The sequence below is a fragment of the Vombatus ursinus genome, unplaced genomic scaffold, assembly GCF_900497805.2.
Source record: "Vombatus ursinus unplaced genomic scaffold, bare-nosed wombat genome assembly UNPS02014818.1, whole genome shotgun sequence".
In the NCBI taxonomy this organism is placed as follows: domain Eukaryota; kingdom Metazoa; phylum Chordata; class Mammalia; order Diprotodontia; family Vombatidae; genus Vombatus; species Vombatus ursinus.
In genome coordinates, this window is record NW_020954596.1 from 9,026,984 (window position 1) to 9,052,094 (window position 25,111).

Consider the following 25,111-nt stretch of genomic DNA (forward strand, 5'->3'; position numbering starts at 1 on the left):
ACTGTTGTGAACACCACTGTCCCCATGGTTACTCAGCATCACAACCTTGGTGTCCTCCTTAACTCCTTATTGTCTCCTCCCATTCTATATATTCCCAAATCTTATGGATTCTGCCTTCTGTGAAGTGTGAGTGTGTGTGTGTGTGTGTGTGTGTGTTACACACCTCTTTCTGACCTCTGACACTGCCACCACATTGGTACAGGCCTTTATCACCTCACCCCTGGACTATTTTAATAGCCTTCTGATAATAAGTCTCTTTCCACTCTACTCATTCTTCCATTCTACTGTGAAAATGGTCTTTATAAAGGTCAGATATGACCACATTACCGTCTTTCCACCCCTATTTATTAAACTCCCATGGCTCCCTGTCACTTTCAGAATCAAATATAAAATCCTCTGTTTGGCTTTTAAAGCCCTTCATAGCTAAAAGTAATCCTGTCCTACTCTCCTAGTCTTCTTATACCTTATTCCCCTCCACATACTCTTATCTCTGGACTCTGTGCCTTTTAAATGGTTAACATCCCCCATGCCTAGAAAGTCATCCCTCCTCAACCCATGCCTTTTGGCTTCCCTGACTTCAAGTGTGAGGTAGAACCCTTCCTTTTGTGTTCCCATTCCCCCTTAATGCTAATACTCTTCCATCAGAGATGACCTCCAGTTTATCCTGCATAAATTCTGTTTATGCATAGTTGTTTGCCTATTTTCTCCCCTATTAGAATATGAGCAACTTGGATGCAGGGATAGTTTTTGTCTTTTTTTGTATCCTCAGTGCTTATGATAAGCCTTATAATACAAGGCATAGTGCCTGGACTGTAGTAGACACTTAGTAAATCCTTACTGACTTGACCTGCTTCATTCATTTTTTTTTTTTTTTTTGACTAGGCAATGGGGTTAAGTGACTTGCCCAGGGTCACACAGCTAGTAAGTGTTATGTGTTTGAGACTGGATTTGAACTCAGGTCCTACTGAATCCAGGGCTGGTGCTGTATCCACTGTACCACCTAGCAGCCCCCCATTCATTTTTTAGGATTGTAAATATTCCACTCATTTAGTACTCTAATGGTTCTGTATTATCACTGATGTAGGTAATACTCCATTAATGTCAGATTGTAGCCACTCCATTCCAATCTTGTGAGATTCGCCTCTATGTCCTCCTATAAATTGCTTCAAAAGGTCCACCCAAGGTATTAAGGGACTTCCTGCCTTATGTCATGTGACTACTCATGGAGCATGAAGGTCATCCATTTCTCATTTTTGCCATTTGACACATCTTTTTTTTCTGGTCATATATTTCTGTTATGAAGTCCTTTAAACCAGTTTTCCTTCATAATTTTTAATGTGTTACTAATTCCTTAGGTTCACCATGTCTCTTCATTATTCTTTGCTTAATCCTTATCTTCTTTTCTTTGAAAGCTCTTGATTTTCATGATTTATAGCTTTACAATAAAAAGATAGGTTTTAGGGAGAATCTTAGTGTCATTAAAATAACTTTATATTTTCCCTAAGTCATTCTAGTCCATTTTCCAATTTCTGTTTAGTTCTGGGCCCAATTCATAGTATCTTTAGAATTGTGTGTGTGTGTTCATACACTGATGGACAACTTCTATAGCACAATCTAGACCAGAAGTATTCTTTATTCACTTTATTTTCCTTCAGGTAATAGTTAGACCACACCCATCTCATTGGGAGGTTCTGCAGTGTTCTGGGATTTGATGCAATTTGCACAAAGTCATCTGCAAAGAGGACTCCCCCAACCATAGACAATCCCTTTTCAGCTTGGACTTTGTCCTGAATCTTCTCCATGACAACACATTTGGCAAGTATATACCTCCCTATTTTATACCTAATCTGATGATTATATCTCATTTGTTTTAACTTTCTGGTTATTTTATGCACTTACTGTCATATCCATAGGAGACATGTTGGAAGAAAGCCTTTTAGATGGTTCTTCATTCTCCCAAGCAAATTCTTTTTTTAGTCATAAAACAAACATAATGAGATCTTGTATCCATCAGTTTTAAGTTGGTTTTGTGATGGTGAAAGGTGTAACTTACTGTAAAATATCACTTCTCTTCTAAGATGCCCTCTTTTTGAGCATGTCAAGTCAACATGTTAGCAAGCATTTATTAAACACCCCCTCTGTGCCAGGCATTATGCAGTTCCTCGGAATGCAAAGAAAAGCAAAAAACAGTCCCTGCATTCAAGGAACTCTCAATCTAATGATGGAAACAACAAGCAACTACTATGTACAAATAAGATAAATCCAGGATAAACTGGAGATTATCTCAAAGGGAAGGTACTAGGATTGAGGGGAACTAGCAAAGGCTTCCCACAAATACGGGTGATTTTAGCTGAGATTTAAAGTCAGGAGGCAGGAATGTGGAGGGAGAGTATTCTGGGCCTGGTCCAAGGACAGCTAGTGAAAAGGCATAGAGTCAGGAAATGGAATGTCTTATGTGGAAAAACCTCAAGGAGGCCAGTGTACTGGATTGTAGATTATGTAGAGGAGAGTAAGGTGTAAGAAGACCACCAGAGTGGGGGTGGGAGGGGGTTATGAAGAGCTTTAAAAGCCAAGCAAAGGATTTCTTCTTCCAAGTGTTAACAAGGCCCAGTATTGTATTGTCTCCATCCTAGACCTCTTTTTTTTACAATTGGTATAATTGCATCTGCTTTGCCTCTGTTTTATTCAGGGCCATTTCCATTTCTGTAAGAAGCACATCTGAGACTTTGCTAGCATCCATATGACATGATGTGCTGCTCTTAGTGGTAAAAAGCATTTTGTTACAATGGTCTTTACAAATCTTAAATAACTTTTTTTTTGTACTTAGATTTTTATCCCTTGGAACTTTCTTTAAGCTTGTGTTTCCTTTCACTTCTTGCTGTTTTTCCATCATACTCATCAGTCCTCTGATATTTTACAAATACACTTATATTCACAATTAGTGTTGCCCTTGGTTGCTGCATATTTCTACTTGATGAGAAAGTCAAATATTTGCTGACTAACATGATTTTGAAGCCCTTTGGTGTACTCCATATGGCAATTGATTAGGATTTGTTAAACTTCATAATGATAGATAGTAATAATTGTGATAGATGTCTTTTCTTGTTTATATAGGTTAGGTTTTGGTTTTAATATATATGCCCTAGCTTTTCTCATTTTTATTCTACCTGTGTTCCATTTTTTATCTTTAAGAGACAATTTAGGGACAGTTAGGTGGCACAGTGGATAGAACACCAGCCCTGGAGTCAGGAGGACCTGAGTTCAAATTCGGTTTCAGACACATGACCCTAAGCAAGTCGCTTAACCCTGATTGCCTCACCAAAAAATAGCAAAGAAAAAAAAAAAAAAGAGAGACAGACAGTTTATTGGCTTGTGTGCACACATCTTACTCATGATTAACTCCCATTTCAGTAATGCTCTATTTCTTGTCTGTTAAAATGTGGGTTTCATTTTTTGTGATGTTGTTTGCTTGCCACATTAAAACATCTCTCTAATGACCCTGCTCAATTTCTAGGAGTGTCCTCCCTTGCCACCACCACTTTTATGTGTGTTGTCTCTCTTAGAATTTAAACTCTTTAAGGTTTGGGATCATCTTTCCTTTTATATTTTTATCTCCAGCACTTAGCACAGTGTTTCACACATATCTTTTAGCAAATGCTTTTTAATTTTTTCATATATTTTTTGTATCATGGGTTGCCATGGCCCAAGCATTCATCACTAACTAGCCAGCCAACTGGGTACGAGCCTTTCTATACTTACCTTGGAAAGCAGATACATACTGTGTTGCCAAGATTATACTTAAAGATTTTACAACATGATAGAACCTTCCCAGAGCTTGTGCTGTATTTAGCATAGTCTGAAAAGTGTTATTTTCATACATGAATTTGTAGAATAGTATTGGAAGTACTATTATATTTTAAAATATAGTATTTGCAATTTGTATTTTTTTAACTAATTCTGAAGATGAGGTACTCTAATTCAAATTACTGTTACATTGAATCCAATCTTCTGTCTAAACTTAGCCCATTTGTTTTCTCTTTTACAATCTGGATCACATTTCTTGTTCAACTCTTTATTTTTCCGGATTTTTATACATCTGTCATATTGGGAAATTAAAACACCGAATTCTTAGAATAAAGGCAGTACAAAGTGAGGGTGGGTAGATTACTTTCTGGCTTTTTCCTATCATCTACTCGCCCTTAAGTGGTTACTCTGTGCCGGCACTGTCATATTCTTTTAGTTACATTCTGTTAAAAATTAGCTTTTAAAAAATTATATGTGGATTAAATTAGATGATAACATTTATATAATGCTTTACTGTTTGCAGAGCACCGTTATATATATCTGATCCCTAAAACAATTCTGTGATATAGGTACTTTTATTATCCCCATTATATAGAGGAAACTGAGGCAGAGAGATTAACTGACTTGGCTAGAGTAGTGTCTGAGGCAGGTTTGGAACTCAAGTCTTCTAGATTCCAAGTTGAGAACTCTTTACTGTTCCACCTGCTCTGCATGACTGATGATTTTGCTTTTGTACTAAGATAATTTTCTTGGGCGCTAAAATTTCTTTTTAGGCTTCTCTCAGTTTAGAAGGCTGAAATGTTCTTTGCCACCCTTCCCTTATTGTAGAAAAATATGGCTATTCATAATCTCTTCCTCTCCCTCCCCCAACAAAAAAGTTCAGTTAAGCACACAAAACAATATTTAACCATCAATTGCAACATTCCGCTCTTGTAGCCCGTGATCTCTATATGAAGAAGGAGATGTCTGTTTTTCTTTAAGCCCTTTGATTCAACATTTGTTTGTTGTATGGTTCTGTTGTCTCTTAGTGCTATTTTCTGATATGCTGTTTTCATTTTAAAAAATATTTATTTATTTTTAGTTTTCATCATTCACTTCCATAAGCTTTTGAGTTTTAAATTTTCTTCCCCTTCCTCCCTTTTTCCCTCCCCAAGACAGCATGCAATGTGATATAGGTTCTACATATACATTCATATGAAACATTTTCAAGATGTGGGAAAATTGGAACACTAATACATTGTTGGTGGAGTTGTGAAATGATTCAACCATTTGGGAGAGCAATTTGGAACTGTGCTCAAAGGGATATAAAAAATATGCATACCCTTTGACCCAGCAATAGCACTTCTAGGGCTGTATCCCAAAGAGATCATACAAATGGGAAAAGGACCCATATGTACAAAAATATTTATAGTACTCTTTTTGTGGTGTCAAAGAATTAGAAATTGAGAGGATGCCCATCCATTGGGGAATGGCTGAACAAGCTGTGGAATATGAGTGTAATGGAATACTATTGTGCTACAAGAAATGAGGAACAGGTTGACTTCAGAAAAACCTGGAAGAACTTGTATGGACTGATGCTGAGTGAAGTGAGCAGAACCAGGAAAACATTGTACACAGTAAAAGCCATGTTGTGCGATCACTAACATTGATAGACTTAACCCCTCTCAGCAATATACAGGGATGTAAGACATCTCCAAAGGCTTCATGATGGAAAATGCTATCCACATCCAAAGAAAGAACTATGGAGTTTGAATGCAGATCTAAGCATGCTATTTGCTGTTGTTTTCTTCTTCTGTTGTGTTTTGTTTCCTGTTTTTGGTGGTTCCTCTTCTTAGTTCTAATTCTTACTTACAACATCACTAATGTGAAAATATGTTTAATAGGAATGTATATGTATAGCCTCTATCAGATTGTGTGCCGTCATGGGGAGGGAGGGGGAGACAAAAACTTAAAACTCAAAAGCTTATGGAAGTGACTGTTGATAATTCAAAATAAATTAATTAAAAAAAAGAAAATAAAAAAAAAACATTTTCACATTAGTCATGTTGTAAAGAAGTATTAGAACCAATGGGAGGAGCCACGAGAAAGAAGAAAAAAAACAAAAGAAAAAAGAGATCAAATAGTATGTTTTGATCTGCATTCAGACTCCATAGTTCTTTCTCTGAATGTGGATAGCATTTCTCTAATTAATAGGATTTAGAGCATTTTTTCATATGACTATAGATAGCTTTAATTTATTCAGCTGAGAACTGCCTGTTTCATGTCCTTTGACCATTTATCAATTGGGGAATGACTTGTATTCTTCTGGTATGTTATTTTTAAGATCATGCTATATATTCTCTTAGTTTTGTTTTCTTTGCTGTGCATCAATTCATGTGATTCTTCCTGTGTTGAAGTCATAGGACCTGGTTTTAAATCCTAATCGATGACTTCTAAGGCTCCTTCTAGTACTAAATACCAAATTTTTGTGATATAAGCTTCTCTTGAAGCTTATTATTTATTATATGTTCTAGCATATTAAAGGGCAATAATATTCTATTTCCTTCATATGCAACAGTTTGATAACTGAGTCTTCAGTTACTGGGCACCACCACTTGGTTTCCTGTTTTTTTTTTTTGCTACCAGATAAAATGCTGCTATAAATTCGTATTTTGGCATATCCTTTTCCTTCGTCTTTGATTTCCTTGAGATAAATGCTTAGTAATGGTAATGATTGGCCAAAGGATATAAGCCATAAATCACTTATAGCATACTTGTAAATAGTTTTTAAGAGTAGTTGTGCCAATCCACTGCTATACCATGAATGAATTAAAACTATTTCAAACAGTCTCTCCAACACCGACTATTTCTTTTAGCATCTTTGCCAGTTTTCTGGGATGAGGCAAAATCTTAGAGTTGCTTTAATCTTCATTTCTCTTATTTGTAGTTGGAAGAATTTTTTCATTGTTGGCAATTTGCATGAAATTGTTTTTTGTCATTGTATCACTTTTATCTTTTTTTTTTTGCTTAATAACTAAGTTTAAACATCAACCAAGATCTGTCATAGTTGATAATTCGAAAATGGAGAATGTGTTACAAAGTCCTTCAGATGCTATAAGATGTGAGTGTGTGTGTGTATGTATGAAATTTTTATTTATTTATTTTTTGGCTGGCAGTGGCATTTAGTGACTTGTCCAGGGTCACACAGTAAATGTTATGTGTCTAAGGCCGTATTTGAACTCAGGTCCTCCTGAATCCAGGGCCGGTGCTCTATCCACTGCTATGTATAATATTTTTTAAAAATATGGTCCATGATGATTCATTGTCATTTAGTCATATCAGATAGTACTGAGCAGAATAGACCATGTTGACTTATATTTCCCACTAGAGTCAGCCTTGTTGGTCATCTGTTCATTCTTCTTCCTTAGTGGCTTGCTTTTTCAGTTGTACCTTCTGGTGCGTAATAAGTACCTTTCGAACCAAAGTCCTGATCCGTGTTCCCTTGTGATATGGAATTGACTCAAGGTTAAAGGAATGGAGTGCAAGTTCTCGCATAACTTTGAAGCTAGAAATTCCTTAGATATAGCCCTAGTGATACAGCATGCTTGTCATTTGGGTGCTAACCCTGCTCAGTTGGGACGGTCATTTATTCGGGAAGCGTTTATTAAGTGCTTTGTGTAAGGCACTGTGCTTTCTCCTGAGAGAGTAAGACAAATCTTTCTCTCAAAGAATTTATGTTCTAAAAGAGCTTATAGAACATAACTTGTACTGTGATAAATATAGATAGTAAATATAAAATAATTTTTGGGAAAAGGAAGAGAAAGAGCAGTTAAAACTAACAACTATAAGTTGATCAGTATTTTGGCCACAGAAACCATTGAAGGCTAGCTATTATGTCATAGAAGATTTTTATCCACATCATTGTAGTGAGTTCTTAAGCTATTAATTGTAACCAAAACTTTGAAATGACTAAGTTTGATCTGTGAACTTTATTTGAATGGGTAGCAGGCAAATCACAAAAGAATAACCTGATAACGTACTTTTACCTTTAAAGGAAATGTCCCTCCTAAAACACAGAACTGCAGACATTACAGTCCATTTTCACTACACTGCTGCCCATTTCACTACACTGCCAATAATGCCCCTTTTAGCAATTGAAAGCTATTGTTAGGTTTATGAAATAATAGCAACATTTATGTAGAACTTTAAGTTTTGCAAAGTGCTTTACATATACTATCTAATTTGATCCTTACGGCAATCTTATGAGATAGGTGCTATTATTATCCTTAGGTTACAGATGAGAAAATTAAAGCTAAGGGAGGTTAATTTACTTGCCCAGGACTTCACAGCTAGTCTGAGGCAGGATTTGAACTCTGGTATTCCTAACTCTTAAGTCCAGCACTATATCCACTGTGTGACCTAACAGCCTTGAAATGAAAAGAACAGAAATATGTTTAGTTCTAAAGGTCACATTTTTAGGAGGGTTATTGACAAGCTTAGAAAAACCTGACCAGGATTGTTACGGCATTCTAAATTATACCGTGTAAGGATAAGCTGAAGAAGTTTAATTGTTAAATCTAAAGAAGATAAATGAGGAATAGGGATGCACAATGACACATGATCTATTTTCACATATTAATAACAGGATCTCAAAATTAAAAGGCACCTCAGAGGTCACACAGGTCTACTTTGAACAAAAATGTTTCTCTACAACATACCTGATATCAATTAGCCTTTGTTGGTAGACTTCCAGTGAGGGAAAACTCACTGCCTGTATCAAGGCAGGTCATTTCACTTTTGGGTAGTTGTAATTGTTATGTTTTTCTTATATCAACCTAAATCTTGCTCTTTGCAATTTCTGCTGATTGCTTATAATGCTGGCATTTGGGGCTAAGCAGAACATGTCTAATTCCCTTTTCTGACAGCACCTTTATATACTTAAAGCCAGCTATCATAATCCCTCTTCTCAGCCTTCTCTTACTCATCCCTCTCTTACTCATCCCTTTTCTGAATGTTGTCCAGACTATTAATATTAAAATACAATGCTCAGAAATGAATGTAGTATTCTGTATGTACTTTGATTAGGTCAAAGTCTTAAACATTAATTCTTGGTTAATGCAACATAGGATGGCGTTAACTTTGTTAGTTACTGTATCAATACCATGGACTGTACTAAAACTTCAGATTTTGTTTTTGATGAGTTGGTACCTAGCCATGTCTCCATTAGATACTTGTGAAATTGATTTTAAAAAATAAAATAAGTTTATGAAACCTTGCCTGTGTCTATTAAGTTTCGTCTTATGTCATTCAACCTAGTGTTCTAACCTGTCATTATCTGTTTGAACCCTAACTCTGCCATCTAGTGTGTTAGCCAACATGATGCAGTGATTAGGGCACAGGATTTGGAGTCAGGATGATCTTCAAAATTTTGGCTTCCCATCTTTCCTCAGATCCTCATTAGCTGTGTGACTCTGGACAAGTCACTTAATCACTCTCTGCTTCAGTTTCCTCATCTGCAAAATAAGGTGAAGGTTGGTCTCTGGTCTCTCAGATTCCTTTCAGCTCTAAATTTAACTTCCTTTGATCCCTCTTGGCTTTGCATCATCTGAAAATTTGATGAACAGTGATTTCTAGGTCTTTATCCAAAGTATTGGTTAAAAAAAAAAAAAAGTTAAATAGCACAGGACTAAACTATCAAATGCCCTCTAAGGCACTTTACTGAAGACATTCTTCCAAGTTGAGATTTAACAATTAGTGACTAGTCTTTTAGTCCAGCCATGAATCTGATTAAAACTGAGTTGATTGTGTTATTGTATAGCCTACATTTCTCCATCTTATCTGCATGGATAGCATAATTAATCAACAAACATTTTTGAAGTACCTACTATGTGCCAGGCACTGTTCTAAGTGTTGGGATTGCAGAAAGGACAGAAGACAGCCCCTGCCTTCAAGGAGCTCACAGTCTAATGAGGGAAACAACATACAAACAAATATATATGAAGCAAGCTACATACAGAATAAATAGGAAATAGTTTAACACAGAGAAGGCACTTGAATTAAGAGGGGTTGGGGTGAACTTCCTTTAAGTGGAATTTTAAGAAATCCAGGGAGGTCAATAGTTAGAGCAGAGGAGAAGGAGAGACTGAGAGAATACTTGGAGCATAGAATTGGAGTCTTTTATTTGTGGAACAGTCAGGAGTAAGGTGTAAGGAAACTAGAAAGGTAGTAAGTAGTGGGCTAGGTTGATGAAGGGTTTTGAATGATGAACAGAGGATTTTATTTTTGCTCATGGAGACAGTAGAAAGCCACTGGAGTTTATTGAGTTGGGGAGTGACATGACAATCCTGTGTTTTAGGAAAATTACTTTAGCGACTGAATGGAGGATCGACTACAGTGAGGACAGACTTGACACCGGCAGACAACGAGCTCTTGTAATTATCCAGATGGGAAGTGATGAGAGCCTGTAGTAGAGTGGTGGTAGTGTTAGAAGAAAGAAGGAGGCTCATTGGAGAGATGTTACAAAGGTAAAATCGACAGGCCTTGGCAACATCTTGCATATGGGAGGTGAGAGGAGTTCAAAATGACTCAGGTTGTTAGCCTATGGAAATGGGAGGATGATGATGCTCTCTACATTAAAAGAGATAGGAGTGGGAGAGAGAAAGAATGAACTGTGTTTTGGACGTAATTAGTTCAATATGTTTACTGGACATCCAGTTCGAGATGTCTGAAAGGTGGTTGGATGTGTGAGATTGGAGGTCAGCAGAGATTGGGGCAGGATAGATAAATTTGAAAGATAAATCATCAGCATAGAGATGGCATTTAATCCATTAAATCCATGGGAACTGATGCTTTCACTAAGTGAAATAGTATAGAGGGAGAAGATAAAAGGGCCCAGGACAGAACCTCAAGGGACACCTGGTATTTAAGATGGCAAAGGAGACAGTAGGAGTGGTCTGATAGGTAGATGTTTCAAAAACTTAGAAGAGAATATCAAGAAGAAGAGAGGGTGGTCAACAGTATTAAAGCTTGCAGGAAAGATATATCATATTCTATATGATCTAGATAAACAATATCTACCACATATTCTAGTTCAACCAGCTTATTTACTTTGTTTAAAAAAAAGAGATTAGTAAAAAGGAAGGAAACAAACATTTATTAAGTGCCTAGTATGTGCCAGACACAATGCTAAATGCCTTACAAATATTTTATTTAGTCCTCACAGTGCTTGGAGAGGTAGGTGCTATTATTATCTTGCTTTTACAACTGAGAAAACTGAGGCAAACAGTAGTCAAGTGACTTCCCCAGGGAATCACACAGACAGTGTCTGATTCCAGATTTAAGTTGAGGTCTTCCTTACTCCAGGCCCAGTGCTATGATATTACCTGTTGATGAACCCATTTTAGTTTGTTTTTTTTTTTTTTTTTTACTATTTCTTTCTAGATACTCAACTAACCCTCCCATTATTAACAAGTTCTAGAATTTTGCCAGGCATTGAAGTAAATGAAAGTACTCCAACTTGGCATCTTGCTTTTCCTCCTACCTCTCTAATCACTCTTTCTTAGTCTCCTTGCTGAATTTTCATTTAGTTTATATCTGCTAATGATTGATGTTCCTCAAGGCTAAGTCCTGAACCCTCTTTTCTTCTCCCTATATACTATTTCACTTGGTAATCTTAACCTTTTTCCTTACCTGCAGTCTCGAATTTCAAACTATTAGACATTTTGAACTGGTAAAACTATTAGACATTATGTCGAGAACCTACCTCATTATCTTTTCTCCCAAACCTTAACTCTTTCTAACATCCTTGTTATTTTGTTCAGGGTGCCACTATTCTCCCTAGTCACCCAGGCTCACAATCTAGGTATCATCCTTGACTCCTTTCTCATTCAAGCACTGCCTAGCCCCCATATCCATTCTGTTGCTAAGTCCTATGGAGTCTACCTTTGCAACATATCTCATGTATGATCTCTTATCTCTTGTGATACTGCTGCTGTCCTGGTGTTGGCCTTTATCACCTCACATCCATATTACTACAGTGGTCTGCTGGTTGGTCTTACTGCCATAGGTCTCTCCATTCCACTCCATTCTCTACTCAGATCTCATAATGATCTTCCTAAAGTACAGATCTGACCACATCAGCCCCAACTCCCATTTAATACTCCAGTGGCTCCTTATCACCTCCAGGATCATATAAAAAATCCTGTTTGGCATTCTGTGCCCTTCATAACTTGAATGCCTCATATTTTTCTCTAATACTTTTCTTACACCTTACTCAGCACCACAAAATTTGAGATTTGGGGCTTGCTGTAACTTGCACAAGACATTATTTTCCAACTCTAGGCATTTTCACTTGCTCTCTCCCTCCTAATCTCTCTGCCTTCTAGTTTCCTTGGATTCCTTCAAGATTTAGCTCAAACCCTACATTCTGTAAGAAACCTTTTCCTCCTCCCTTCCCTCTCTTCCTCATGCTAATACCTTCCTTCTAAGCTTATCTCCAATTTATCCTATATATCTCGTTACATAGTTGTTTGTATTTTGTGTCCACCAATAAGCTATGAGCTCCTTGAAAGCAGAGCCTGTCATACCTTTCTTTCTTTGCATATTCAGTGCTTAGTATAGTGCCCGGCACATAGTAGGTGCTTAATAAATGCTTGGTGACTGGCTTTATATCAGTTTTTAGGCTTTTCTTTTTGGAAAATGTTTCTCCAATTTCTCTTGATCTTTGAAAATTCATCATTCAGTACTCAGCAATCACACCACCTTTCCTACTACAAACTAGTATGTAGCTCACCACCTTATTCATCAAAGACTGCAAGGTGGCATCTTATTATTTACCTTCTATATTTTGACTTGGTGGCCATTTCACAATCTGTTTTATCTAAGAGTAGAGTGGGTTCCCTCAGGAGACAACTGTTTTAGAGTAGAAGGGACCTTATAAGTCATTTCGTCTAGTCTATGCTATTTTTATAGCAACATCTAAGGTACCTTTGAGGTTAAAATGTGTTGTTCCAGGTCACACATGTGGTAAGTGGCAGAGTACAGATTTGAAACCAGATTTCTTGACTACAAATAAAGCCTCTTTATATACTCTACCTTGGAGGGTAGCCAGTGAAACTCTTATGACTAGCTCCTCTGACTGAATCTAGCAGTGTTTATATTATAATGCACCATGGTATACAACACTGTAACAAGTTTCAGTAGCAGAATCTCATTCTTATAACAATCAGTGACTTCCACAGCTAGAACTTAAATAATCATAGAAAGTTAAAACTTCCTGATTTTCTTCCTTGAAACTTAGAAAAGACCTGTAATTTCATCCACATGTGTATGCCTTTCACATATACAAATCACATCCAAATTACAGTTTTTCGTCTTATGTGGTTCTTGCAAATGATTTCCTATAAATCCTTCGTGGTTATCTACCTAAAAAACACGGAAGTGTTCTTGTTCTTGAGTATCTTAAGATTACCATTGTAACAAGTAAGTAGAGTCAGGCAAAATAAATTGCCTGTCTCTGAGTATGTCTTTTTCCATACTTCTAATCTGTCACTACTCTGTCAAGAAACTGAAGTTACAATTGGACACTGTATTGATCAGATTTTTGTAGTCTTAGTTCTGCTTATTTTGTTCTGCATCAGTTTACAACAGTTTCAACAGGTTTAACTAAATTCATCACTTCTTACACTGCAATGATTATATTTCTATACTCCATTATATACATATATTCCCATTTTTTGAGACATTCCTTCATTGATACGAATCCTCTTATAGGTCTTTACTACTATAAAACGATGAACTAATATTCCAATAAATGAGTGATGGCTTAATTGTGTAATACTTTAATGTTCTTTGTTTAGAGTTTCACTAACCACCCTATTTCCTCCGTTGATTAGTATTACATTCTAGGAATTTAATAAATTTGAAGGTAATGTGCCCATCATGGTTTAGTGAGAAGAGAACTCAGAAATACCAGGTAATAGTACTGGCTATGCTTGTGACTAGCTATATGAACCCAGTTTATTGTATTGAAAATTTCTGTTAGTGCATCCTGTTTTTGATTTGTATTATAAACTTGGAAAAATTTTGACCCTCTTGCATGTTGTAAGATTATATTTCAAAACTACAAGAAAGCTATTTTTAAAAACACATTTGAAAAGAAAATAGTCTTGATATTTATATCATCTCATCAGAAAATGTAAATCTCAAGGTGTATCTAAGAGTTAAATTGTAACATTAACAATTTGGCTAACTTTTTTTAGTAGCCTTGAACACTTTTATACTTCTACCCATCTAAGGTAATTATTTTAAACTTTAAAAGGCACTTTTATGATCACAGGAACTTAACCTATTTTCATCTATCTTTAATAAGTACCATCTGTATTTTGCTTATTATCTTCCTGAATGGGATATTCTAGGCATATATTTTTCTGGAAAAATCAATTAATAGGCATTTATTTATAAGGCACTTATAAGAACCAGGCTTTATTATATAAGCTAAGTACAAAAATAGCTTTTCCTTAGCAGTGGTAGCAAGTGACAAAGTTATATCAGCTATGAAAGAGACTGGCAGTTTGTTATATCTGTTGATTCATAAAATGTTAGTTTTTGTCCCTGTCTTTATTCATTTTAGCTCTGCTGACAGTTCGGAGCTTCCAAAATCCTACTTTGGTGGGATTGCAACAGTGAGTGAAATCTGAACTTGAGAAATCTCTCCAAAGAATTATCTAGTTGTCTACAAGTACAAGTACAACTTGATTCCTGCAGTAGTTTAACCTTGAAGTATGAATACGTGTTATTTTTTAAACTAGGAAGATGGAAGCTAGTATCAGACCGTTTTATGTGAGGGGCAGTGTGGTAATAAAGAAGATCTAGATTCAAGTTCTGATTTTGACACATACTGGCTGTGTGACCTTGGGCAAGTTATTTAACATTTAAGTGCTCCAAGCAACTTTGACTATAATTTATACAACAGGTACTGATATATGTTGAAAGAGGAAGTTTCCTCATACATGAGACCTTATCACCAATGAAATTACAGGTCTGGCAAAGGAGCAGTACACTAAATACATTAAAGAAAGTAAGCTGTACTGATCTGACCACATTCACAATACCATATTCGGTCCTGGGTACCACTTTTTATTTATTTATTATTATTTTTTTTTTTTTTGGATTTTATTTACTATTTTATTTTTTCCTACTTACATGTAAAAACAATTTTTAATATTCGTTTTTAAAACTTTGTGTTCCAAATTCTTTCCCTTCCTCCTTCCCCAAACCCCTTCATTGAGAAGGCAAGCAATTCGATATAGGTTATACATGTGTAGCCATGCAAAACATTTGCAATATGTTATGAAAGAAAAAAGACCCCCAAAAAAATCCTCAAGAAAAATAAAGAAAGTTAAAGTATGCTTCAGTCTGTATTCTGACACCATCAATTCTTTCTCTTGGGATGGATAGTATTTTTCATCTTTAGTCTTTCAGAGTTGTCTTGAATCATTGTATTGCTGAGAATTGTGAAGTCATTCACAGCTGATCGTCTTACAATATTTCTGTTACTTTGTACGCAGTACGTTTCACTTTCCATCAGCTCATATAAGTCTTTCCAGGTTTTTCTGAGAGCATCCTGCTTATCGTTTCTTGTAGCACAATAGTATTCTATCATAATCACATACCACAATTTTTCAACCATTCCCCCAATTGATGGGCATCCCCTCAATTTCTAATTCTTTGCTCCCAGAAAAGAGCTGCAACAAATATTTTCGTACATATAGATCCTTTTCATTTTTGTTTTTTTATCTCTTTTGGAATACAGACCTTGTAGAGGTATTACTAAGTAAAAGGGGTATGCATGATTTTTTAGCTCTTTGGGCATAGTTCAAATTGCTCTACAGTCTACAGAATGGTTAAACCATTTCACAGCTCCACCAGGAGTGCATTAATGTCTCATTTTCCCCACATTCCCTCCAACGTTTGTCATTTTCCTTTTCTGACCTATTAGCCACTCTAATTGGTAGGTATGAGGTAGTACTTCACAATTGTTTTAATTTGCATTTCTCCAGTCAGTAGTGAGTTAGAGCATTTTTTTCATATGGCTACAGATAGCTTTAATTCATCTGAACACTGATTGTATCTTTTGATCATTTAATCAGTTGGAGAATGGCAACTATTTTTAAAAATTTGAATCAATTTTCTGTATGTTTGAGAAATGAGGCCTTTATCAGAGAAACTTCTTCAAAAATTTTTTCACGGTTGTTATTGCTGACTGTATTTCTTTCCATCCTATCCCCCTCATTTATTTCATTCTCTTTCTCCTTTTACCCTGTCCCTCCTCAGAAGACTACCCCTTTCGCCAATCTGCTCTCCTTTCTGTTCTTCTCCCCCTCCTACTTTCCTGTATCTATTCCCAATTGAGTGTGTGTGTTATTCCCTCTTTGAGCCAGTTCTGATGAGAGTAAGGTTCACTCACTCCCTCTCACCTTCCCCATCTTCCCTCCACTGTAAAAGCTTTTTCTTGCCTCTTTTATGTGAGATAATTTACCCCATTCTACCTCTTCCTTTCACTTTCTCCCAGTACATTCTTTTCTCACCCCTTAATTTTATTTTTTAGATATCATCCCTTCATATTCAACTCACACCTGTGCCCTCTGTCTATATATACTCCTAACTGCCCTAATAATGAGAAAATTCTGATGACTAACAAGTATCATCTTCCCATGTAGGAATGTAAACACATTAACCTTATGGAGTCCCTTCTGATTTCTCTTTCCTGTTTACCTTTTTATGCTGCTCTTGAGTCTTGTATATTTGAAAGTCAGATTTTCTTTTCAGCTCTAGTATTTTCATCAGGAATGCTTGAAAGTCCTCTATTTCATTGAATGTCCATTTTTCCCCTGAAAGATTATACTGTTTTGCTGGGTAAGTGATTTTTTTTGTTGTAATCCTAGCTCCTTTTCCCTCTGGAATATCATACTCCATGTCCTCCGGACCCTTAATGTAGAAGCTGCTAAATCTTGTGTTATCCTGACTGTGGCTCCATGATACTTGAATTATTTCTGGCTGCTTGAAATATTTTCTCCTTGACCAGGGAGCTCTGGAATTTGGCTGTAATATTCCTAGGAGTTTTCATTTTGGAATCTCTTTCAGGAGGTGATCGTTGATTCTTAGAATTTCTATTTTACCCTCTGGTTCTAGAATATCAGGGCAGTTTTCCTTGATAATTTCTTGAAAGCTGATGTCTAGGCTCTTTTTTTAATCTTGGTTTTCAGGTAGTCCCAATAATTTTTAAATTATCCTGGATCTGTTTGCCAGATCAGTTGATTTTCCAGTGAGGTATTTCACGTCGTCGTCGTCGTCGTCTTCTTCTTCTTTTTCCATTTTTTGGTTTTGTTTTACAATGTCTTGATTTCTCATAAAGTCACTAGCTTCCATTTGCTCAATTTTAATTTTTAAGGAATTATTTTCTTCAGTGAGCTTTGTACCTGCTTTTCCTTTTGGCCATTTCTATTTTTTAAGTTTTTTCTTCAGTGAATTTTTGTCCCTTTTTCCATTTGACCAATTCTGCTTTTCAAGGCATTCTTCTCATTTTTTACCATTTGGCCAACCTGGTTTTTAAGGTTATTTTCATTAGTATTATTTTGTGTCTCCTTTACCAAGCTGTTGACTCATTTTTTGTGTTCTTCTTGCATCACTCTCATTTCTCTTCCCAATTTTTCCTCTGCTTTCTTACTTGATTTTCAAAATCCCTTTTGAGCTCTTCCATGGCCTGAAACCAATTCATATTTTTCTTAGAGGCTTTGGATATAGGAGCTTTGACTTTGTTATCTTCTTCTGAGTGTGTGTTTTGATCTTCCTTGTCACCATAGTAACTTTCTATGGTCAGAATTTTTTTTCTGTTGTTTGTTCATTTTACAACCTATTTCTTGACTTTTTCACTCTTTGTTAAAGTAGGACTCTGCTTCCAGGATGGAGGATACATTGTCCCAAGCTTTAGGGGTTTTATGCAGCTGTTTTTAGAGATACTTCTAGGGACCTATAAGTTTTCAGTTCATCCATGGTGGAATGACCTAAGGAGAGGGGTGTTTTTACTACTGTCCTGGCCTAAGAGTGACCACAAACACTCTTTTCTGCCCTGCACCTGTCATGAGGGTTCCCATTACACTCCAGCTGGATCCAAGTATGGGTAAAGCAATAGTACTGTCTCACTGCTAGCAAAGAGATCCTTGTGATCTCCTTCTGACCAACTGTTTGACCCCTCACCATCTGTGGGTTGAGAGTTCTAGAGGTAGATGCTGCTGCTGATGATTCAGTGCTCCCAAGACCTGCTCCTGGTTTGCCAGGGCTGGGTCTGTGCTGATGGGGCTCCACTCTCACCCAGGTGCAATAGACCTTTCTTGTTTATCTTCTAAGTTGTCTTTGAAAAATTAATTCATCCCATCCTTTTGTGGGTTTTGCCCCTCCAGGAATTGTTTTATGGCATTATTTAAAGGTTTTTGAGGAGCGCTCAAGTGAGTTACTACCTTTTCTCCACCATCTAACTATACCACCGCCATCCTCCTTCTTCCTCCCCCCACATTGTTTAAGAAAAATATTGACAAACTGGAATACATCCAGGATGGTAGAATCATTTGTTATGTGGAGTGCTTGAAGAGATAGAATGCAAAGGGGAATGGGGGAGAGGGTAGAGAGCAAAAGATGTAGTAACTATCTCCAAATATCTGAAGAGTTATGATGTGAAGTTTGATGGGACTTCTTCTGTGTAACTCTGGTGAATAGAACAGTGGGTAAAAGCTATAGATTTTTGGCTTAGTATTAGAAAGTGATTTCTAATAATCAGCAGTGTCAGATAGCATGGTCTCATGAAGTATTGAAGTTAGGTAACTAGATTAGTTAATAATATATTCAAAATAAGTTGTTAGTGAAAGTTCAAGTAAGAGTGCATTGAGTGCAAAGTTAAACTCAAGCCTAAGATCTTTTCTAACTCTGGGATTTTAAAATTCTGTGTTAACCTGAGTGTGACTGTTGAAGAATTTAAGGGTAAATATTTGAGTCTGAATGTGAAAGCACAGGTGTAATGGGTTTCTATACTCTTCAGCAGGGGTATTGAAGTGAAAAGACTGGTGGACCTAGAGAAAGAGCTACACTTGAGTTCAGGCTTTGTTATTGACTGAAGTTGGGCGAGGCACTTAAAATCTCTGAGTCCTTCTGTTTTTAATAGATTGGGCAATGGTGCTGGATTTGGGGTCAGAAGGCTTGGGTTCAAATTCTGCATTGGACACTTACTATGTCCACACTGTGTGAGCTTAGGCAAAACATTTAACTTCCCTGGTTTTCAATTTCCTTGTCTGTAAAATGATGAGATTGGATTAGGTGGTCTCTTAGGTCCCTTTCAGCTCTGTAGCAGTGCTTCTGTGATAATACTTGTTCACAAGGGGTCTACAGAGGTAAAGAGGTTTCTAAATTCTTAAGTGCTGTTATGCATGTAAGCTGTGATTAATATTTCACTTAAGGGGGTACACTTTTGCAACATGATACACTGTCTTTTGAGTCAGAAAGACCTAAAGTCCTGCTTCTTGGTTACAGTTTTTTTATATACTTTTTTCCTCAGTTACATATAAAAATAATTTTAACATTCTTTTTTTAAAATTTTGACTCCAAATTCTATTCCCTTCACTTTCCCCTTCATTGAAAAGGTAAGCAATTTGATACAGGTTATACACATAGAGTCATGCAAAATGTATTTCCATATTAGTCATGCTGTGAAAGAAAACCAGCCCCCCAAAAATCAAGAAAAATAAAGTTTAAAAAAGTTTGCTTCAGTCTACATTCAGACTTTGGAGTTTTTTTTCTCTAGTGGTAGATGACATTTTTCTTTCTTTTTTCTCTTATTAATTTATTTATTTTTAATTTTTCAACATTCATTTACACAAGATTTTGAGTTCCAAATTTTCTCACCATCTTGTTCCTCTCCCCCATCCCCCTTCTCTTATCTTCTTCCCCTTCTGTTTTCCTGTAGGGCAGGATAGATTTCTGTACCCCATTGCCTGTATATCTTATTTCCCAGTTGCATGTAAAAACAATTTTTAACATTTGTTTTTAAAACTTTGAGTTCCAGATTTTCTCCTTTCCTCCCTCCCCATCCACCCTCATTGAGAAGGCAAGCAACTTGATACAGGTTATACATGTGTAGTCATGCAGAACACTTCCACAGTAGTCATATTGTAAAAAAACTAACTATATTTCCCTTCCTCCTATCCCCGCCCCCCGTTTATTCTATTCTTTTTTGACCCTGTCCCTCCTTAGAAGTGTTTGCTTCTAATTACCCCCTCCCCCAGTCTGCCCTCCCCTCTGTCATCTCCCTGCCCTCTTATCCCCTTCCCCCCTATTTTCCTGTAGGGTAAGATAGATTTCCATACCAATTGAGTGTGTGTGTTATTCCCTCCATAAGCCAAATCCGATGAGAATAAGATTCACTCATTCCCTCTCACCTTCCCCCATTTCCCCTCCACTGTAATGTCTTTTCTTGTCTGTTTTATGTGAGATAATTTACTCCATTCTACCTCTCCCTTTCTCATTCTCCCAGTATAATCATCTCTCACCCCTTAATTTTATTCTCCAGATTGCACCCCTTCATCTTCAACTCACCCTGTGCCCTCTATCTATCTATCTCTACATACATATAATTTTTTCCCTCCAACTACCCTAATACTGACAAAGGTCTCATGAGTTACAAATATCATCTTTCCATGCAGGAATGGAAGCAGTTCAATATTAATAAGTCCCTTATGATTTTTCTTTCCTGTTTACCTGTTCATGCTTCTCTTGAGTCTTATATTTGAAAGTCATATTTTCTATTCAGCTCTGGACTTTTCATCAAGAATGCTTGAAAGTCCTCTATTTCACTGAATGTCCGTTTTTTCCCCTGAATGGTTATACTCAGTTTTGCTGGGTAGGTGATTCTTGGTTGTAATCCTCTCTCTTTTGCCTTCCGGAATATCATACTCCATGCCCTCCGGACCCTTAATGTAGAAGCTGCTAAATCTTGTGTTATCCTGACTGTGGCTCCACGATACTTGAATTGTTTCTGGCCGCTTGAAATATTTTCTCCTTCACCTGGGTACTCTGGAATTTGGCTACAGTATTCTTAGAAGTTTTCCTTTGGGGATCTCTTTTAGGAGGTGATCAATGGATTCTTTCATTTTCTGTTTTACCCTTTGGTTCTAGAATATCAGGGCAGTTTTCCTTGATAATTTCTTTTTTGGGGGGGGTAGGCAATGGGGTTAAGTGACTTGCCCAGGGTCACACGGCTAGTAAGTGTCAAGTGTCTGAGGCCAGATTTGAAGTCAGGTCCTTCTGACTCCAGGGCCAGCACCCTATCCACTGTGCCACTTAGCTGCCCCTTGATAATTTCTTGAAAGATGATGTCTAGGCTCATTTTTTTGATCATGGTTTTCAGATAGTCCAATAATTTTTAAATTATCTCTCCTGAATCTATTTTCCAAGTCAGTTGTTTTTCCAATGAGATATTTAAACATTGTTTTCTATTTTTTCATTCTTTTGGTTTTGTTTTACAGTGTCTTGATTTCTCATAAAGTCACTAGCTTCCATTTGCTCCATTCTAATTTTTAAGGAAGTATTTTCTTCAGTGAGCTTTTGGACTTCCTTTTCCATTTGGCCAATTCTGCTTTTTAAGGCATTCTTCTCCTCATTGACTTTTTGGAACTCTTTTGCCATTTGAGTTAGGCTATTTTTTAAGGTGTTATTTTCTTCAGTATATTTTTGGGTCTCCTTTAGCAAGCTATTGATTTGTTTTTCATGGTTTTCTTGTAGCACTCTCATTTCTCTTCCCAGTTTTTCCTCTACTTCTCTTACTTGCTTCCCAAAATCCTTTTTGAGCTCTTCCATGGCCTGGGTCTGATTTCATATTTTTCTTGGAGGCTTTGGATGTAGGAGCTTTGACTTTGTTGGCTTCTTCTGGTTGAATGTTTTGATCTTCTTTGTCACCAAAGATTCTGTGGTCTGACTTTTTTTGCCCCCAGTCAGTTACTTGAGTTACTCTTTGTTAAGGTAGGGCTCTGTTTCCAGTGTGGAAGGTATACTGTCCCTAGCTTCAGGGGTTTTGTGCAGCTGTTTGCAGAGATACTTCTAGGGACCTGTAAGTTTTCAGCTCTTCCAAGGTGGTATCATCAAGCGTGAGGTGTTTACTCCTTTCCTGACCTGTGCTCTGTTCTATGAATGACCACAAGCACTCTTTTCTGCCTTGGAACTATAAGGTGGATTCCCTCTCCACCACCACTACAAGCTCCACCATGCCAGCTCTCCTCCTCCCCGCAGGATCGCCACCCAGATCCAAACACAGGCAAAGCAAGAAAATCCTGCCTCAGCACCAGCAAACAGATCTGTGCAATCCCCCTCTGATTAGCCACTCAGACTGATTCCCCCTCAGACTGTGGGCTAGAAGCAACAAAAGCAGCCACTGCCCCAGGGCTGTGCCAAGACTGGGGCTGGGACCGAGCTTCTCTCTCTCTCACCCTCGTCACAGACTTTTCCTACTGACCTAAGTTGTCTTTGGCATTTGTGGGTTGAGAGGTCTGGAAACTACTGCCAGTGATTCAGTCCCCTGAGTCCTGCTCGAGTTCACTGAGGCTTGGTCTTTGCCTTTGTGTGCACCCACACTTAACTGTGTTTATCTCCCAGCCCAGCGTGATAGACGTTTCTAATCAATCATCCATTTTGTCTTGGGCTGGAAATTTGTTTCACTCTTGTCTTTTTGTGGGTTCTGCTGCTCTAGAATTTGTTTAGAGCCATTTTTTACAGAGGGGTTTGGGGGAGAGCTCAAGCAAGTCACTGCTTTTACTCCACCATCTTGGCTCCGCCCCTTAGATGGCATTTTTCATAATTCCTTTGGAATTGTCTTGGATTGTTGTATTGCTGAGAATAGCCAAGTCATTCACAGCTGATCATCTTATAATATTGCTGTTACTTTGTACCCAGTACATTTCACTTCACATCAGCTCATGTAAGTCCAGGTTTTTCTGAGGGCATCCTGTTCATCATTTCTTATAGCACAGTAGTATTCCATCACAGTCATATACCACAATTTGTTAAGCTGTTCCCCAATTGATGGGCATCTCTTCAATTCCTAATTCTTTGGCACTGCAAAAGAAGCTGCTTTAAATATTTTTGTACTTACAGGTCTTTTGCCTTTTCCTTTTTTTTTTCCCCTTTAATTTCTTTGGGACACAGACCTGGTAGTGGTGTTCCTGGGTCAAAGGGTGTACATAGTTTTATAGCTTATAGTCTTTTGGGCATAATTCCAAATTGCTTCCTGGAATGGTTGAATTAGTTTACCACTTCAGCATAGATGCTTTAGTGTCACAGTTTTCCCACATCCACTCCAACATGTATCATTTTCCCTTTCTGTCATAATAGCTAATCTGATAGTTTGGGATGGTACCTCAGAGTTTTAATTTTCATGTCTCTTAATTACTAGTAATTTAGAGCATTTTTCATATGACTGTAGATAGCTTTGATTTCTTCATCTGAAAACTACCTGTTATTATCCTCTGACCATTTATCAATTGGGCAGTAACTTATACTCTTAAATTTGACTCAGTTCTCTCTATATTTGAGAAATGAGACCTTTATCAGAGACACTTTCTCTAAAAATTGTTTCCAAGCTTTCTGCTTTCCTTCTAATTTTGGTTTCATTGGTTTTGTTTGTGCAAAACCTTTTTAGTTTAATAACTTATGTTGTCTTAAAGGGTACCTAGGGCACTTAAAAACTAAGTGATTTGCCCATGATCACATTATTATATCAGAAGTTGGGCTTGCTTACTCATCACCTTTAAGTGATAGAACTTGGAACTCCAAAACTGGTATTCTAATTCCAAATCCATTGCTTTACAAAAAAAAAATCAAAACTTTACTGATCTGTTGGAGGAGGCTTAGGGAGTATTATCTGTCTTTTCTAGGTTGATGTGCTCTGATTTGTATCAGTTGAAATAGGATAAATAGTTGTCATATGTCTAAGCGCAAGAAGTTATATATTAACATCCGTTATAGACTTTTCCTCTTGGTTGATCTAAGAAATATGGTGTTTTTTTTTTTTAATTCAAAATTTTTCATTATAGCAGTGACTAAGACAAGAGCGTAGATTTCCTTATCTTAATTAACCCAGTGTTTCTTAAGACTTGGTTCTCAGGGAAGGGGACCACGGCGTAGTATTTATTTATCTCTTCCATAATATGTAAAATCCCCAGATAGTTTAGGTCTGTATAAGTGATTGGCGAAGATTGTTGATTTTTTCCTTCATCATTTCAAGGCAGAAACAGCAAAAATATTGTTTCCCAGCAAGTAGTATAATAATAGTCCTTTGCATTACTAGTTCCCTCCTAAATATTTAGGCACTGTTTCAATAAAAGCAGTGTGATGCACTACATGGCGCGAAATTACTATGAAAGGACTAGTAGAGTGAGTGTATTAATCTGGTCGTCTGTTTATATACCTTAAAGTTATGGTAGATTGTTAAGTGTTTTGTGCCCTAAACACCAAATTTATTCCACATGTGGAACTCTATAAAATATTTTGTAAGCTGTTTAAAAAACAACTAAACAAAATGAATTCAAGCATTAAATTAAAAAAAAAAATTTGCATCATGTTAAGATGAAGGTAGGATTATATTTATCGCTAAATGTTTCTTACCCTTTAATTAGTCTCAGTACTGGACAGTTGCTATTAATTAAATAATTCCATAAATGGCCTTTTTTAAGAAAAAACTATTCTTTTACTTGTGGGGGAAGGGAACAGAAGAAGCGTTTATATGGTGCTTACCATATACCAAACACTCTGCTAAGCACTTTCACAAATATTTCATTTGATCTTCATAATAATTCTTCAAGATAGGTGCTATTATTATGTCCCCATTTTATAGTTGAGGTAACTGGGGCAAACAGAGGTTTAGTAACTTGCCCAGGGTCACACAGCTAGCAAGTGGGTGAGGTTAGATTTGAATTCCGGTTTTCCTGACTCTAGGCCTAGTCCTCTATCCACTCTGCTACTCAATGCATTCTCATTATGCTGTCACTTTATCCGCAGGTAACATAGTTGTAAGAAATGTGTTTGCTATTGATGTATTTCAACATGTATGTAACCTGAATCGAGAATGCCAGAAACATAATTAATGTGTAGGGTATATATGTTATTATACTGAAAAATATGAATTTTTGTTTTTTTCAAATATTAATTTATTTTGATTTATCACCAATCACTTCCATAAGCTTTTGAGTTTTAAATTTTTCTCCCCCTCTTTCCACAAGATGGTGTGCAATCT

General features: G+C 36.8%; 1 protein-coding gene across 1 annotated transcript in view; it reads left to right on the plus strand.

Moving 5' to 3' along the window:
- FAM193A (family with sequence similarity 193 member A) overlaps positions 1 to 25,111 on the plus strand; it is a 225,216-nt gene that overhangs the window by 76,352 nt on the left and 123,753 nt on the right. The gene's annotated exons all lie outside the window — the stretch shown is intronic.